The 16,332-nt window shown below is 42.6% G+C and overlaps 1 protein-coding gene and 1 pseudogene across 1 annotated transcript in view; one reads left to right on the top strand and one right to left on the bottom strand.

The window, feature by feature from the left end:
• The window catches only part of DSCAM (DS cell adhesion molecule), a 680,888-nt gene that overhangs the window by 412,855 nt on the left and 251,701 nt on the right, over positions 1-16,332 (bottom strand). The window lies entirely within an intron of this gene.
• Positions 3,499-4,054, top strand: LOC115291458 (annotated as a pseudogene).

Here is a 16,332-nt window from a genome sequence, read left to right on the forward strand (position 1 = left end):
TACCATTACCCATTTACTCCTGTAGAAAACACACCACCAGGAGGGAAGCTGATGCTAACAATGGAATTTGGGTGATGATGCACCAGTACGGGCTCATCACTGGGAACAAAGGCACCTTCTTCTGGTGTGGGATGTTGACCGTGGGGGAGGCTCTGTGTGACTTGGGGCAGGGGAATAAAGACATCTTGGCACCTTTCCCTTAATTTTGTCGTGAAACTCACACTGCTGTAAAAAGTAAAGTCTTGGGGTGCCTGGGTGGCTCAGTTGGTTAAGCTTCCAACTTTGGCTCAGGTCATGATCTCACAGTTCCTGAGTTCAAGCCCTGCATCAGGCTCTGTGCTGCCAGTGTAGAGCCCACTTTGGATCCCTCGTCCCCCTCTCTCTTCTCCCTCCCCTCTTCCCCAAAATAAACAAATACTTAAAAAACTAAAGTCCTGAAAAGAAAAATGACTTTGCTGACTTTTTCAAAGATTGAACAGGGACACCTGGGTGGCTCAGTCAGTTAAGCATCCGACTTCAGCTCAGGTCATGATCTCACAGTTTGTGGGTTCAAGCCCTGTGTTGGACTCTGTACTGACAGCTAGCTCAGAGCCTGGGGCCTGCTTCCGATTCTGTGTCTCCTTCTCTCTCTGACCCTCCCCTGCTTGCACTGTCTCTCTCTGTCTCAAAATTAAATAAAAGACAAAAAATTTAAAAGAAATAAATAAAACATTAAAAATTTTTTAAAAAATACTGAACATACCTCGCCACCTGTGCATTTTGCCAACTTTCCCCATGTATTAGCCTCTCTAAGTAAGGGACGCTCTGGTAACATAATCTTGTCCTTCTCCATGTCCTCCAGCATTGGGTCACACACCCTTCCCCCGACAGCCCTTGCTCAGGGAACAGGGTCCTGGTCCCCCTTCCCAGTCACTTCCTCATGTCGTCCTCTCTTCCTGAACTGATTTTTCTCCAACCTCTGAAAATAACAGCTCATTAGAAAGTGATCAGAGATTGAGTGAGCAATTGAAAACAATTACACAAAATTACACAGAGCTTCCACCAGGTGCTCAGCTGCTCGAGGGAAGCCGCAGCTCCGGGCTCTCCTCTCGTGTGCTGCTAGAGGTCACCTTGGTGGCCTCAGAAGGGAAGAAGGGAAATGCTCTCTCGCTGCAATTCACACAGAACCTCATTTTTTACTGCACGCGGCCCCAGAAAAGAGGCCATCGGAGGTCTCAGCGGTGGGACTTCGGCAGCCCACGTGCTGCGGAAAATCAACAGACAGGAGACAGATGCTCAAGTAAAGCGTGTCAGGAATCTGGCACACAAAGGCAGTGGCCAATGGGTGTTGGGCATGCTGACTCTCCTCAGGAAAACTGCACACAGAAATCCCTGGTTAAGCAGGATGGTTTGTCCTCCTGTTTAAAGTCACCTAAGACCACGAGACCCAACAACATGTGAGAAAAGCAACAGAAGACCCGTCCAGGAGTTGGCGAACTTCTACCAGATCCATGATATTACCTGAATTTAGAAAAACTGAATTATCTTTAACATAGATGTATTATAACAGTACTGAGTGGTAAACACCTCCAGCTGATGTGCCTCCCGAGAAAGCACAGCCCAGAGGGGAGCTGGAATGATGGAATGGAAAGCTGAAGCTAGGATTAAAAGGCCCAGACATGGTGCGAGCCGAGACAACAGCTAGAGCCCCCGCCCCATCAACTCGGAGGCCACCGTCTGCCCGCTGCCTGGGGTGCAGAGGTCAAGCCGTCAAGCATTTAGAAGCGCCCAGGGGCTCAGGCAGTTAAGCATCTGACTCTTGCTTTCAGCTCTGGTCATGATCTCATGGTTCATGAGTTCGAGGCCCACGTCAGGGTCAGGCTCTGCGTTCACAGTACAGAGACTACATGGGATACACGGGATTCTCTCTTTCCCTCTTTCTTACTCTCTGCCCCTCTCCCACTCATGCTAATCTTTCTCTGCCTGCTATCTATCTCAAAATAAATAAATCTAAACTTCAAAAATAATGACTAGGTAAATAAATAAACCAACAAATAAATATCAAGCATTTAATGATCATCAGAACAAATCTATTCGGTTAGGCCTCCCAAATATGAAACCATCCTAAACCGTCTCTGACAGTTTTTCCCCTTCGTGACCTTGTGTGGGGGGAGAGTCCACAGTCATACCAGCAACAAGGTGCTCAGGGGACTCGCCTCAACAGACCAGCTGCAGGAGAAGAAGAAGAAAAGAAGATTCTAAGCCATGAAAGTCCCTGTGAGGGACAGAAATGAAAACAACAGTGAGCTATGCCTCCTCAAAGCCCTCCCCAGAAGCTGAGTGAGGGGTCTTCAGAGGACGCCTGGGGAGAGGGCTCCAGACCTGCACACGGTGGGGCAGCGCGAAGGAGGCCGCCTTACGTCCTCTGGTGGCACGCTTCCTGCCACTCTCTCACTCTTGCTGCCCGGCCATCACCGTGTCCGCTTTCCCTTGTCCTGTGATGGACACACGGGCTGGGGCCGAGGACATCCCCCCACATCACTGCTGCCCTGCTCCACAAACAGGACTCCTCGGGGCCCCTTTGCTCCCCTCTCTGACACGGCCTGAGCCCATGGGACTGTTGTCAGGACTAAATGGAAAGAACATGTGACATGTGAGCAGGACGACTGGCATAGTCAATAAGTGTCTACACGTGTGGATTCTATCAGTCTGATCTCGAGGGGGTGGTCCCATCCTGGGGACATTCTGGGAATCTATAAGGACTTGGTGTTTCCATCATGACTGGGACCCTGGCGTGGCTGCCAATGTGAGGGAGAAGCAAGGATTCTCGATGTCCCAACCGTGCAGACCAACCCCACCTGGCAAATAATGGCACCGGATGTCACAAGTGTTTCGATGATTTGTTGTGTGTTTCTGTAGGTGGAAGACCTGCTGATCATTGCCAGAGCCTAGACTCTAAGTCTGTCTGGCTTATAATCATGGATATGTTGTCCCCAGTCCTAATCCGTAGTGAAGGTTTCAAGAACATGACCAGCTTGAATGTTTTTCAGCTCAAACCATTCCAAGGGGTCTTTTGACCTTTTACAGACACCAGTGGCACTCATGAGAAATAATAAATAACATGACCTTCGTACCCATGGAAAGTTTAAACTAATGTATAAGAACTTACATACAAGTGTTCACAGCATCACCATTTACAACTTGTGAGTGGATTAACAAAATGTAATATAGCCACATGACGGAATCCTATCTGACAATAAAAAAGAACAAAGTATTGGGCACCTGGGGGGCTCAGTTGGTTAAGCGTCAGACTTCATTCAGCTCAGGTCATGATCCCACAGTTCGTGGGTTCCAGTCCCGCATCAGGCTCTGTGCTGACAGCTCAGAACCCAGAGACTGCTTCAGATTCTGTGTCTTCTTCTTTCTCTGCCCCTCACCCGCTCATGCTCTTTCCCTCTCTGTCCCTCAAAAATGAATAAATGAGCTCTTCCCGTAAGCAGCCTGAGGTGATCTCTGAAAATGGTTCGCTATTCACTTGACTTGGAAAACCCAACAAGAACATGCAAATCAAGAGGTTCAAATCTTTGTGTTCACTTTAAGAACACCTGTGAAACTGCCCAGGCCATCAAGGGTATGCATATCTGAGAAGCCACCAAGTATCGTAAAGATGTCACTCTGCAGAAGCAATGTGTGCCGTTCCGACGCTACAACGATGGAGTTGGCAGGTGCGCCCAAGCCAAACAGTGGAGCTGGACACAGGGTCGGTGGCCCGAAAGGAGTGCTGAATTTTTACTGCACCTGCTTAAAAATGCAGACAGTAATGCTAAACTTCAGGTTTTAGATGTGGATTCTCTGGTCATTGAGCACATCCAGGTGAACAAGGTCCCCAAGATGTGGCGTAGAACTTATAGGGCTCGTGGTCGGATTAACCTGTATGTGAGCTCTCCCGGCCACATGGAGATAATCTTTACTGGAAAAGAGCAGATTGTGCCTAAACCAGAAGAGGAAACTGCACAGAAGAAAAAGATACCCCAGGAAGAAACCGAAGAAACAAAAACTTATGGCCCAGGAGTAAATTCTGCATAAAATACATGCAAATAAAAGTAAAAACAGAAAAAAAAAGTGAATAAATAAAAAAAAATTAAAGGAACAAAGTATTGATACCACTTCAAAAACACTATGGAAAGTGAAAAACATGACATAAAAGACATCGTATAAGTATTAAATGATTCTGCTTGCATGAAATGTCCAAAGAAGACAAATCGATAGGATTTAACATAGATGAGTGGCATGCCTGTGGCTGGGCACGGAATGAGGGAAGACAGCCAATGCATGCGGGGCTTCTTTCTGGGTTGAGGGGAATGTTCTAAAATTAGATCCTGGCTATGGTTTCACAACTCTCTACACATAAACATTACCGAATTGAACAAGTAAAAGGAAAGAAATGCTATGAAAATCATGCCTGAATAAAACTACTTAAAAACTCAATATAATGAATTAATTATAATCTAAAGACAAGATGAAATAAAAACCACTTAATGAAATGTGTATTTCACCAGGCACATGCTCAGACACACGAGGCCAGAGGTTTGCCCCTCTCACTGAATGGCTGTGGGTGTGACGTCTGTGAGCACAGATACAGGGTGTCGGGAGGTGGGTACTATTACTTATAGACTTCACGCCAGGAAGTAAAGGGTTATTCCAAAGCGTCCGTTATCAAAAGGGAAGTGGGACTTCATAGTGTTAGGAGCCACTGGTCGTGTTATTTCCTTTAATCCCCACACCCATTCTTGCACATCTGAAAGCTCGCACGCTTTCTAAAGCATGAAACCCCCTTCTGGTTTTCTTGCTGGATAAAGGCATTTAGCTCTCAGGCTTATTCAAGGGTAAGATTCATAGTCTGTGTTAGCAGCCGAAGGGAGGGATGATGGTGAAAATGGCACAGAACAGAGGGGGAGAAATAGCCCCTGGGAGGGAAAACTGGGGAGCTGAGTAGAATCCAAAGTCTAAGTGGTCAGACTGGTAGCCCCCAGCCCATCTGAGAAACCCCGAAAAGCCCCCGGGTCTCCCCAGCGCCCAGCATTTCCTTTGGAGGGTCAGGCATTGCTCTAGGGGGACTCGGCTCTTTGGCCACAGCTGTCTGGACCTGATCCTGGCCAGTGGGGAGAGGTGTGCCCTGTGTGGCACATGGGCTGTCAGACCCTCTGTCTGGGGAGGCTGAATCGGTGAGCTACGGAGATAGACAGACATGTGAGGTAGCAGACGACCTAACAGGGGAGAAGTGAAGAGAGCCGGCTTTGGCAGGAAGAGGAGAGGCGTGAGGGGGCTGAGGCACCAAGATGGGCTCACGCAGCTCTGAGACAGTGAGGGGAACTGCCGAAGCCCACCTCGGGTGTGCTGACATAGTTACGTTTCCTGAAGTTTTGCATCATGCTTAAAAACACATGAGACCACGTTCTATTCACAACATATGGAAGCTTAGTTTAATGCAGAATTAGGGTGAGAAATGACTCAGCATTGAGAAAAACTGGTGTGCCTCTACTGATTCAGGTGGTTCCCATGTCTCCAAGGTGGGTACCTGGAAAGTGGAGGTGAGTGAGGCAGGGGTGGGCCGGGCAGGGCAGAGTACAAGGAGAATGCTTCTTCCCTAAAGCACATTACACCAACGTGGCACCTTTTCATTCAAACTCAAAATTGTTAAGACAATGAAGTGAAGACACAAGATGGAAGCCAGGGCATGTAGCCTTTGGAAATGCGTTCTCTTCTGCCAGCCACGGTCTGGGCTTCTCCTGGGACACCTGTTCTTGGGCCCCAGAGCTGGTACACATCTGTGACTGCATGACCAATGGCGCACAGTGAAGTTCATGTCACGGGACAGTTCAGCAGCCATCTGAGGCAATTTAGGTGAGAAGACACTGTAACTTGGGAGAAAAGAACAAGGGACAGTCCTGTTCTCAGAGAAAGGAAAAGAAGCCTTTCATTGCTACGTAATAGACTCTCGGTGTTCCAGGGGGTGATCGTGGGTCTTCACACTGACCCTCTGTTACCCAGGATATCAGCCATCTATCTGAATGATGTTTCAGTTCCCACGAAAGAACGCTAAGATGCGAATGTGTTCGTGGGGAAGCCTTGTGACATTTGTCATAGAAATAAGTACCATGTAGGAATATTCTGGGATCAGTGACATACCCGATTTAAACTGGAATTTATTTCTCTGAAGCTCAATTGCTGTCCCCACCATGTAAATGGCTCCTGAGTTATCATCGGCAGCCATATGTTTATATCAGTGTCGTGGGGTCTTCAAGATGTACAAAAACACCAGCCAGATTTCCTTATGTGTGGAAGGGCTCATGGTTCCTTCGCATTGTTATTTAACGTTATACAAAAAGGTAAGATGTAACTTTAATAAAGGGAAGATAATACATCCTAATGAATCACTGTCATCCACATTTAGGGAACCATGAAGCCCTTGCTCCAAAACTTCAGGCTCCAACCTTACATTGGAAATTGGACCATTATAACTCCTGTCAGCTCCACATCCACGTGTCCCCATCCCCAGCGCACACACCTGCATGTATCCTTTTAGATAAAGTTGACACACCAGCGAAGAGAAGCTTCCTGGGGTGGGGTTGGGGAGGGGAGAGGGTGGTGGCACATAAATAAAGCTAAAACGTGAGTTCTCAATCCAAAATGGTAGACATCAAAATCCAGATTGAACACGAGGATTTCCATTTCCCTGCAAAACAGGTGCTTCAGCCTTCATCCTGTCCCCACACTCACATGTCATTATTGTCCTGAACGTCATAGGTCAATGTTATCCGATTAGCTGGCCTTCAGGAGGTGGTGCAGATGTGTGTGACACTGTTGGGGCTGGAAGAGTCGTTTTGTCCGGAAGGACCTTCTGAGAGGGTGGCAGGATGCCACTGCCCAACACACAGACACGGGGAAGAGCCAAAGTCATACAGAGAAATCTTAATAACACAGCCAAGGAAATCCCACGTAAACTGTTCTACATTAGAAGGCAGAAATGGCTGGGGCACCTGGGTGGCTCAGTCAGGTGATCGTCCGACTTCGGCTCAGGTCATGATCTCACAGTCTGTGAGTTTGAGCCCCGTGTCAGGCTCTGTGCTGACAGCTCAGAGCCTGGAGCCTGCTTCTGATTCTGTATCTCCCTCTCTCTCTGACCCTCCCCTGCTCACACTCTGTCTCTCTCTCTCTCTCAAAAATAAATAATAAAAAAATGTTTTTAAAGAAAGGCAGAAAGGGCTGACCCTCCAACTCTCAATAGCTTCTAAATAGTTTAAGACTCTCCAGGTGCACTGACTCCGAAGGCTTGAGTACATCGCGACTTGACTTTGTCTGCAACTGCCCACCATCCATTCTTCACTGCTCAAAAGCAATCTGAATTTATCATGGACTGGACTTAGCAAATTTATTTTGAACTGAGTTCCAAATTATTTCTTATCCTCCCTTCGGTTCAAGGCAGGATACATAATTGGCACAGAATGCTTTTAAGACAAATCCATTGTCTGAAACATTCGGCAAGCTGATGCTACATTTTTCTCAGGAAAAAAAGTCAGCTGGGGTAAAAGAGAAATCACATCACCACCACCAACCCTCGCATGGCGCGGTTCATTCATCACGCATTCACGCATTAGTTCATTTACGTATTCATTCACTCATTCATCTATCTACGCACTCATTGTTCATTCAAGCATTCATTTATTCAACCGAGCATTCATTTGTCCATTCATTTATCCAAGAATTCATTCACTCACTCATTCATTCATTCGTTGAAGTGTTCATTCACTCATCTACTGATACACTCATTTAACAGATAAGCATCACATGACTACCTAGTGCTGGGAACTGGCTCCTCCGTTAGACATCCTTTTACGGCACAGAAGGAGGGGTGGGCATGGGCATGAGTCGAAGATGTCCCCGTTCTATATGCATAAGCATCTTTTCTTCAGCGTGAAGGAGAAATGCCAAACGATACTAGAACAGAAGAGGGGGTGTTGGTCATAGTACTATGAAAGATACTGGGCTGCGGGTAGGACCACATTTAGGGCATTCCTGGGTACTTTCTCCTTAAAAAATTGTTAAAGGATTATATTTTATGACTGCATCAGTATAAAAGCAAATACAATCTTGGGAGGATTATGTTCACTTTTTTTCTTTCTGGTTTTAAGAGAAATTAAAACATTCTCATGGACTCTTAAAATCATCGTGGCCCTGTGGACACTGTGCCTATGGTGCTCGGGAATATGTTGGCCCCGGTTCTGGGGTCACTCACACTGGCACCCCAGTCTCCCAGCACCATTAATTGCAATGCCCTTGCACATGGTAGCTCATTCTTTGTGCCACTGCTAAGACAGGAAATGGAAATGAAACCATGTGGCTTGTTGCCTGGGACACACGGCTAGGACTCTGTGTCTGCTTCTCCTTCCCTTCCAAATAACAACAATAACAATTCCCTCTGGAAGCCACTGAACACTGAGGGTGGCAGGATCACAGGTGTCTTCCCTGTGGAGCTCAGGATACATAAGAGCATCCAGACTAACAAGTCCCATTGGGGTGGGACTTGTTTCTCATCAGTTACCTACTGTTGAGGACACGACACCAACCAGGACCCCTTCAAGGAATAGAGAAGTAGGATCGTTATTTCACCTCTTGAAAGAATTCTCATTTTACACTGAACTCTGTACCCCTCAGCTTTGATCTCCTTCCCTTATTTCTTTAAAAAATACTTTAGGACCGATTTGTTTATTCTGTCCATCATTTGTCTCGCCTCACTGGTGCTTTAGCTCTGTCAGGGCAGCAGTTGGTATGTGTTGTTTACTGCCGTATTATTATTTATGACACTTAGAGTGGTGTCAGTCACAACATAAGCACTCTGTGAATATTACTCATTAAACAAAATTTGTGTGAAAAATATCAGGAATGGTAGCTCGAAAAACATTAACATTCACCCTTTAGATTATTTTTGCTACTTTCTATGAAAATTTCTTCTCTACAAACTACAATTCTTGATCAAGTATTCCCAATAGTGTAGAATAATATTTCTTCTGTCTATTCCTCTTTCCATTTCTCATATATAAACTATCCTTGGCTGAAATGTTGAGTGATGCATATGTACTACCTCCTTTTTTCCCTGCCAAATTTTTCTTTATATGTCAGAATTTCTTATTTAAGCTTTACACCAATTTGACAACTTCCGATAAAACAAGAAGAACAAAGAGATAACATTAAAAAGTTATGGGGCTAACTTTATCAAAGCACAAGGCATTTGAGAATATGGTTCAAATATATATATTGTTTTTTCTTTAAGAATGGCTGTTCTACTTGAAAAGAAAAAAAAAAGACAGGGTGCTTGGGTGGCTCAGTCAGTTAAGCACTCAACTTCAGCTCAGGTCATGATCTCACGGTTTGTGAATTCAAGCCCCACTTTGGGCTCTGTGCTGAGAGCTCAGAGCCTAAAGCCTGCTTTGGATTCTTTGTCTCCCTCTCTCTTTGCCCTCCCCCACATGTGCTCTGTCTCCCTCTCTCTCTCAAAAATAAACAAATAAACATTAAAAATTTTTTCTAAAAAAAAAAAAAGACGGTGAGTCTGGATTAATTATTTCTAATACCCTGAGCATAGAAGCTGTCCGATTTCCCACAAAGAGAGGCTCTCCCAAGGTCTAGGACATCCTTTGCCACCCCCATGAACCACTGCTACCACAAGGCACTGGACATTCAAGGAGATGTTTGTGGTAATTCTAGGTGGAGACTTATGGAAAAAAGCAAAGTATTAAGAATCCTATTTTCTTCCTTATGGAACATAAACTCATCTCCTTGTTTATTGAAAACATTAATAGTTGTATTGATTGAACTATAAAATCGAAATGTTCACTGTAAAAAACTTTATTAAATATAGAAAGGTGGGGAAAAAATGAACCCTCATTGCATAATTACATCTTGCAAAAACAAAATGCCTTCTGTTAACATGTTGGTGTATACCCTATAGACTGTTGGAGTGCAATGAGCAGAATGATTGGAGGAGGTCCTGGGAGTTCACTCACGGTAGCCTGGATGATAAGCCAACTAGAAGCGGGAACCCCCTTCCTGCTGGCGTGAGAGGCTGCATCTGACAAAAGGGACAGCTGACAAGAGGGACGGCTCCTCCCCACGGGCCTCAGAATCTCTAGGTGCCAGGCAGCTGGCTCTCTAGCAGCAGCTGATGCTAAACCCAGATGGACTGCTTATCTTCCTGTTTACTAGGGTTTCTCTCAGGTTCCTGACAAAGGAGAATCAGGGGGTGCAGAGGGGGCCCTTCGACTGGACACATACCTACCCACGCACTTTTCAGGATACCTAGCCCCAGCAGGCCTCCCCCGGGATGATGAATGACTTAGAAACCCTTTCCTTTTCTTGCTTATGGTTATTTTCTTCCTCAAAGGTTATTCCTTAGCACGTGCTGGGCCGTATTGTGCAATATGCCCTTTCCCACTGTGACAGTCAATTTGATGCATCAACTTATATGTAGGCTGTAGCACCAAGTTATTCAGCCAAATGCTAGTCTAGATATTGCTGTGAAGGTATTTTGCACATATGGTTAGCATCAGCGATCAACTAATTTTAAGTAAAAGAGATTACCTTGGGTAATCTGAGTTGACATCATCTCATCAGTTGAAAGGCCTTAAGAGGTTTCCCTACCCAAGAGCAAACTCTGCATGTGGACCACCACATTAGCTCTTACCCCAGAGTTTCCAGCCTGCCTTTGGCCTATCCTATAGATTTCAGACTTCTCTAACCATACCAACTCCAATATTTTTGTGTGAGCCAATATCTTGAAATCCATCCATCTATCTGTCGATCCATCTATCTATGTATCTATGTATCTATCCATCTATCTATCTATCTGTGTATCTTACTGGTTCTGTTTCTCCTTGACTGGAACACTCACCTTGGATCACAGCTATATAATATTTTTCATAAACTTAAGCTCTGTACAAATGAGAAATGACCTCTTTAGATAAACGTTATGAAACTTTTCTCCCATTCACTTATCACAACTTGTTTTTTTGTTTTCTTATGTCCCCCTTTCCAATCGGCATTTAAGGTGTCAACATAACTAGGTATCATAAATTTAAAACATGGGATGCCTGCCTGGGTGACTCAGTCAGTTGAGCATTCGACTTTGGCTCAGGTCATGAACTTGTGGTTTGTGAGTTTGAGCCTCATGTCGGACTTTGCACTGACAGCACAGAGGCTGCTTCAAATTCTCTGCTTCCCTCTCTCTCTCTCTCAAAAATAAACAAACATTAAAAAATTTTAATGAAAAAAATAAATTGAAACATAAAAATAACACGTAGAATATTTGTTAACAAGTAATTAACAAATATCAAAAGGGAGATTATAGTAGGAAAATAAGGAGGCAAGAATATATCTAGCAAAGAAAAGAAACACCAGATACTGGGAGAAAGTCAGGGGAATTGAGACCAACCCTACAAGGATCCCTGGACACACATCAAGTACACTCTAGTGGTTCTGCAAAGGCTGAGGGTCATGCTCTCAGGCAAAAAGAGGGGGGCCCCCTGTGAAGAAAGCCAGGGATGGGCCTAGAGACCAAAGAGAAGCCCTCAGAAACTCAAAAAGTGGGCAGACAGCCTCTAAAGCAGAAAGAGAATTCCCATAGTTTAGAAAGCTGGTGGCTGGCCCTGCAAAGTCCGAAAAAATCAAAAGAATCTGGTTGGCGCTCCAAGCTCAGGCCCTTCTGCAGGCAGAGTTTGAGCCCCACCTTCACAGCAGGTGAGCTGAATCACCCACAGAGGCCAGCTCTGCAGCAGAGGCTGGACCAGCTCAGCTCTTGTTGGATTGGCTCAGCGTTCTACCATCAATCAGCCCAACAGAGCCACGTGTCCTTCTCGGGAGATAAGTATCCCTTACCCCAAACAATGTCCAACATAAAACAAAAATCACAAGATACACAAAGTGAGGAAACAGGGCCTCCACTTAAGAAGACATAGTCCATAGCAGCAAATGTGGAAATGGCCCAGATGTTTGATATATCACTTAGGGATGCTAAAGTCTTTATAATGAAGGATCTAGAGAAAAATGTTGACAAGTGTAAACAGATAAGGAATTCCTGCAGAGAAAGGGAAACAGAAAAGGCAATAATCAAATGGAACTATAAGAATGAAATTATGTAATACCAGAGAGGAAGAATTCAGTTGATGTGCTTACTAGCAGACTGGGTACAATAGAGGAAAAAAAATCAGTGAAATCAAAGGTGGGCCAACAGACACCATCCATAAGGAGAATAACAAGTGAAAAAAATAAAACGAAGCATCCAATACTTGTAATATACTACCAAACAATATAAATAATTGGAGGGACAGAAGGAGAGGAAAGAGATAAAGAAAAAATATTTTTCAAAGACAATTGTCAATAATTTTTTAAGTTGATGAAATACATTAGCCCACATATTCAGTAGGCTCAGCAAACCAGAACACACATTATTTTTAAAAACAATTTTAAAATTACACCTCGTACATCAGAGGCAAACTGGAAAATGGAAAGAAAATCTTAAAAGTAGCCTACAAAGCAACCCATGTCATACGCAGAGGAAGCATGAAAAGAACGAGGGTTGAATTTCTCACCATGGAATGGAATTTACTAAGTGCCAAAAGAAAACCTGCCAGTATAGAATTATATATAGATAGCCAAAGTATGCATCAAACATGAGAGCTAAGTAAAGACACTTTTGGCCGTAGAAAAACTCAGAGATTTGTGCAGTAGAAAACCTGTGCTACAAAAAAATGCTAAAAGAATTCCTTCAGGGGATGCAATATGATACCGGAGAGAAGCTCCAGTCTGCAGGAAAGAATTAAAACACAGACAGTGCAATATATGGGTAAAAATAAAGGACCCATGTATTATCTTTAATGTGTGTGTGTGTGTGTGTGTGTGTGTACAGCTTCTATCAAATATATAGGCTATATATATGGACTCAGGCTCCAACTGTTCGAAACAAAAATAGTAACAACATGAAGAGTTTATAGAACACGAGAGATAAAAGAACACAGGGGTAAAAAGGAGGAATGGAATTATACAATCATGAGGTTCTCTTTAAAAAGAGTTTAGGGGGGGGGCACGCCTGGGTGGCTCAGTCCGTTGAGCATCTGACTTTGGCTCAGGTCATGATCTCACAGTCCATGGGTTCAAGCCCCACATCAGGCTCTGTGCTGACAGCTCCGAACCTGGAACTGCTTCAGATTCTGGGTCTCCCTGTCTCTCTGCCCCTCCCCCACTTGCTCTTGGTCTCTCTCTCTCTCAAAATAAAGACCCCCCAAAAATAATAAATAAATAAAAATAGTTTAATGGGGCTCCTGGTGGCTGAGTCCATTACACATCTGACTCTTGGTTTTGGCTCAGGTCATGATTGCCAGGTTTGTAAGACTGAGTCCCAAATTGAACTCCACACTGAACATAGAGCCTGCTTAAAATTCTCTCTCTCTCTGCCCCTCCCCCACTCATGCATGCTCTTGCTCTCTCTCACTCTCCCTCTCTCTCAAAGAAAAAAGAGAGCATAATGTAATTGAAAATTAGATGATACTAAGTTATACATATGTATTGTAATTTCTAGCAACTTCTAAAAAATAACACAACAATGAATATTTTAAAATATACAGATTTTTGCTGATCTGAAACAAAATGTTTCCTACAAACGTAACAGAAAACTTATGTCAATACAACAGGATATTGGTGAAAAACTGGGTACTGAGTATCTAAAATTAGTGGTTGCACAAGAAAATCTTGAAATGCCCTGAATGATAATGGCTCATTTATGAAAAAAAAACTTGATAGAAGTTGGGTCAGATATAATCAACACACTAACCATTTATTTGAAATTAGATTAATTTAATTGTAAAACTGAAAGTTTGTCTGATGTGTTCAATAGGAAAAAATAAGTTTTGGTCAACCATTCTAAACCAACAACAATCCAAAAAAGTTAATAGAGTTAAATAAGTACATGGTCATTCCAAATAAGGCAGGAAATAAGAAAGAGAAACATATAAAAAGGTGAAAGCCCTAAACACAATTGAATTGATAATTAGATTAAACATAAATGAACTTAACACCACTTAAAGGTAAGATAAAAAAGCCAAACCCAAATATATGCATCTCACAAGAAACACACTTGGAACACACATAAACGTACACACACGCAGATGGTTAAAATTAAATTGTTGCAAAACAACCTACCATCATTCACTGTGCTCATAAATCTACATGGCTATGCTCATATCCAAGAGAGTACAATTTAAGACAATCATTAACACCAGGAGCACCTGGGGAGCTCAGTCTGCTGAGCACCCAACTCTCGATTTCAGCTCAGGTCATGATCTCACAGCTCATGAATTTGAACCCCGCACTGGGCTCCATGCTGGCAGCATGGATCCTGCTTGGGATTCTCTGTCTCCCTCTGTCTCTGTCCCTCCCTTGCTCTCTCTCTCTCTCTTTCAAAAACAAATATTTTTAAAAATAAAAGAAAACAGTAAAACCAGAGATAAAAAAAATATTATTTAATGTTGAGTTACTCTGTTAAGAATAAATAATGATCTTAAATTTGTACGCACCTAATTAAAGAGCTACAAAACACATCACGTGATAATCGGCAGAACTAAAAATTGCTAAAATTAAGCTTACGTTCATAATGGGAGAAATTAAATGCCTCTCCTTATGGACCAATGAAACAAGTAGACCAAAAATTAAAAAAATATAGAAGACTTGAGCAACATTTTCAACCAATTTAACGTAATTAACATTCCATTTAATGTCTGTACAGTACAGATTCTTGCCAAGAGCACATCAAACATTCACCAAGATAAATCATATTCTTGGACATTTTATTTAAAAACCCTCAAATTATAATAATTCATACAAAGTATGTTGACAAAACATTACAATTAAAATCAATAATAATAATAATACTTTGGAAATACTCAAATATTTGGGGGCACCTGGTTGGCTCATTTGGTTAAGTGTCTGACTCTTAATTTTGGTTCAGGTAATGCTCTCACAGTTTGTGGGTTAAAGCTCCACATTGGGCTCTGTGCTGATAGTGCGGAGCCTGCTTGGGATTCTCTCTCTCTCTCTCTCTCTCTCTCTCTCTCTCTCTCTTTCTTTCTATCTCTCTCACTGTCTCTTTCAAAATAAATAAATAAACTAAATATTAGCAATTAAATACTATAAATATAAAAAGTATAACATATCATGGCCAAGTAGACTTTATCCTAGAAATATGAAATTGATTTAAGATTTAAAAAAGCAATAAGAATAATTCATCAAGAAAAATTTCATATTATCTCAGTATATACAGAAAAATCATTGAACAAAATGTAATCTCATTTATGAAAAGAACCTTCAGAAAACCAGGAATAGAAATGAACTTCCATAATCTGATAAAGGGCATCTATGGAAAATATACAAATAGCATCATATCTAATGTTGAAATACTATGGAACATTTCAACCCTTAAGATTGGAGGCAATGCCAAGGTATACATCCTTATTACTTTTATTCACTTATAATCAACATTAACATTGTACTAGAAGTCCTGGAGAGTGCCATACAGCAAGAAAATAAAATTTAAAAAGCTAAAACAATGTTAAAAGAAATCATTTATAGTACCTGATTTTTAAGACTGCAATGAAGCTTTAGTAATCAAGACAACATACGCAAAACTACCTCCACAAAATTATATGATTTGATTTTTAGACTAACTGTATATAATTACAATAGTGTGGAATTGGCAGGCATATAAGCAAAGAGATCAGTGGAACAGAATAAAGATCCACACATGTATGCTTAATTAATTTTTTAAACCAAGGCGAAAAGTCAATTAAATGGATGTTGGGGGGGATAAAAGGTCTTTCTCTTTTCTTTTTAATTTTTAACATTTATTTATTTTTGAGAGACAGAGACAGAGCATGAGCAGGGGAGGGCAGAGAGAGAGGTAGACACAGAATCTGAAGCAGGTTCCAGACTCCCAGCTGTCAGCCTAGAGCCGGACATGGGGCTCAAACTCATGAACCACAAGATCATGACCTGAGCCGAAGTTGGTTGCTTAGCTGACTGAGCTTCCCAGGAGCCTCGAAAGTCTTTTTCACAAATATTGTTATAAGAATAAGATAAAGAGATGGAAGAAAATGAATCTGGAGACCTGCCTCATTCTTTATGTAACAATTGGTGATGAATAATAAGATTTATGTGGAAAAGCTGGAACCATAAATTTATAAAAGAAAGCCTCAGAGAATATCTTTACAAACTTGGAATAAGTCCCCAAAATTTTAGGTACTAGCCATT

Source organism: Suricata suricatta, chromosome 5 (genome assembly GCF_006229205.1).
Source record: "Suricata suricatta isolate VVHF042 chromosome 5, meerkat_22Aug2017_6uvM2_HiC, whole genome shotgun sequence".
Lineage (NCBI taxonomy): Eukaryota > Metazoa > Chordata > Mammalia > Carnivora > Herpestidae > Suricata > Suricata suricatta.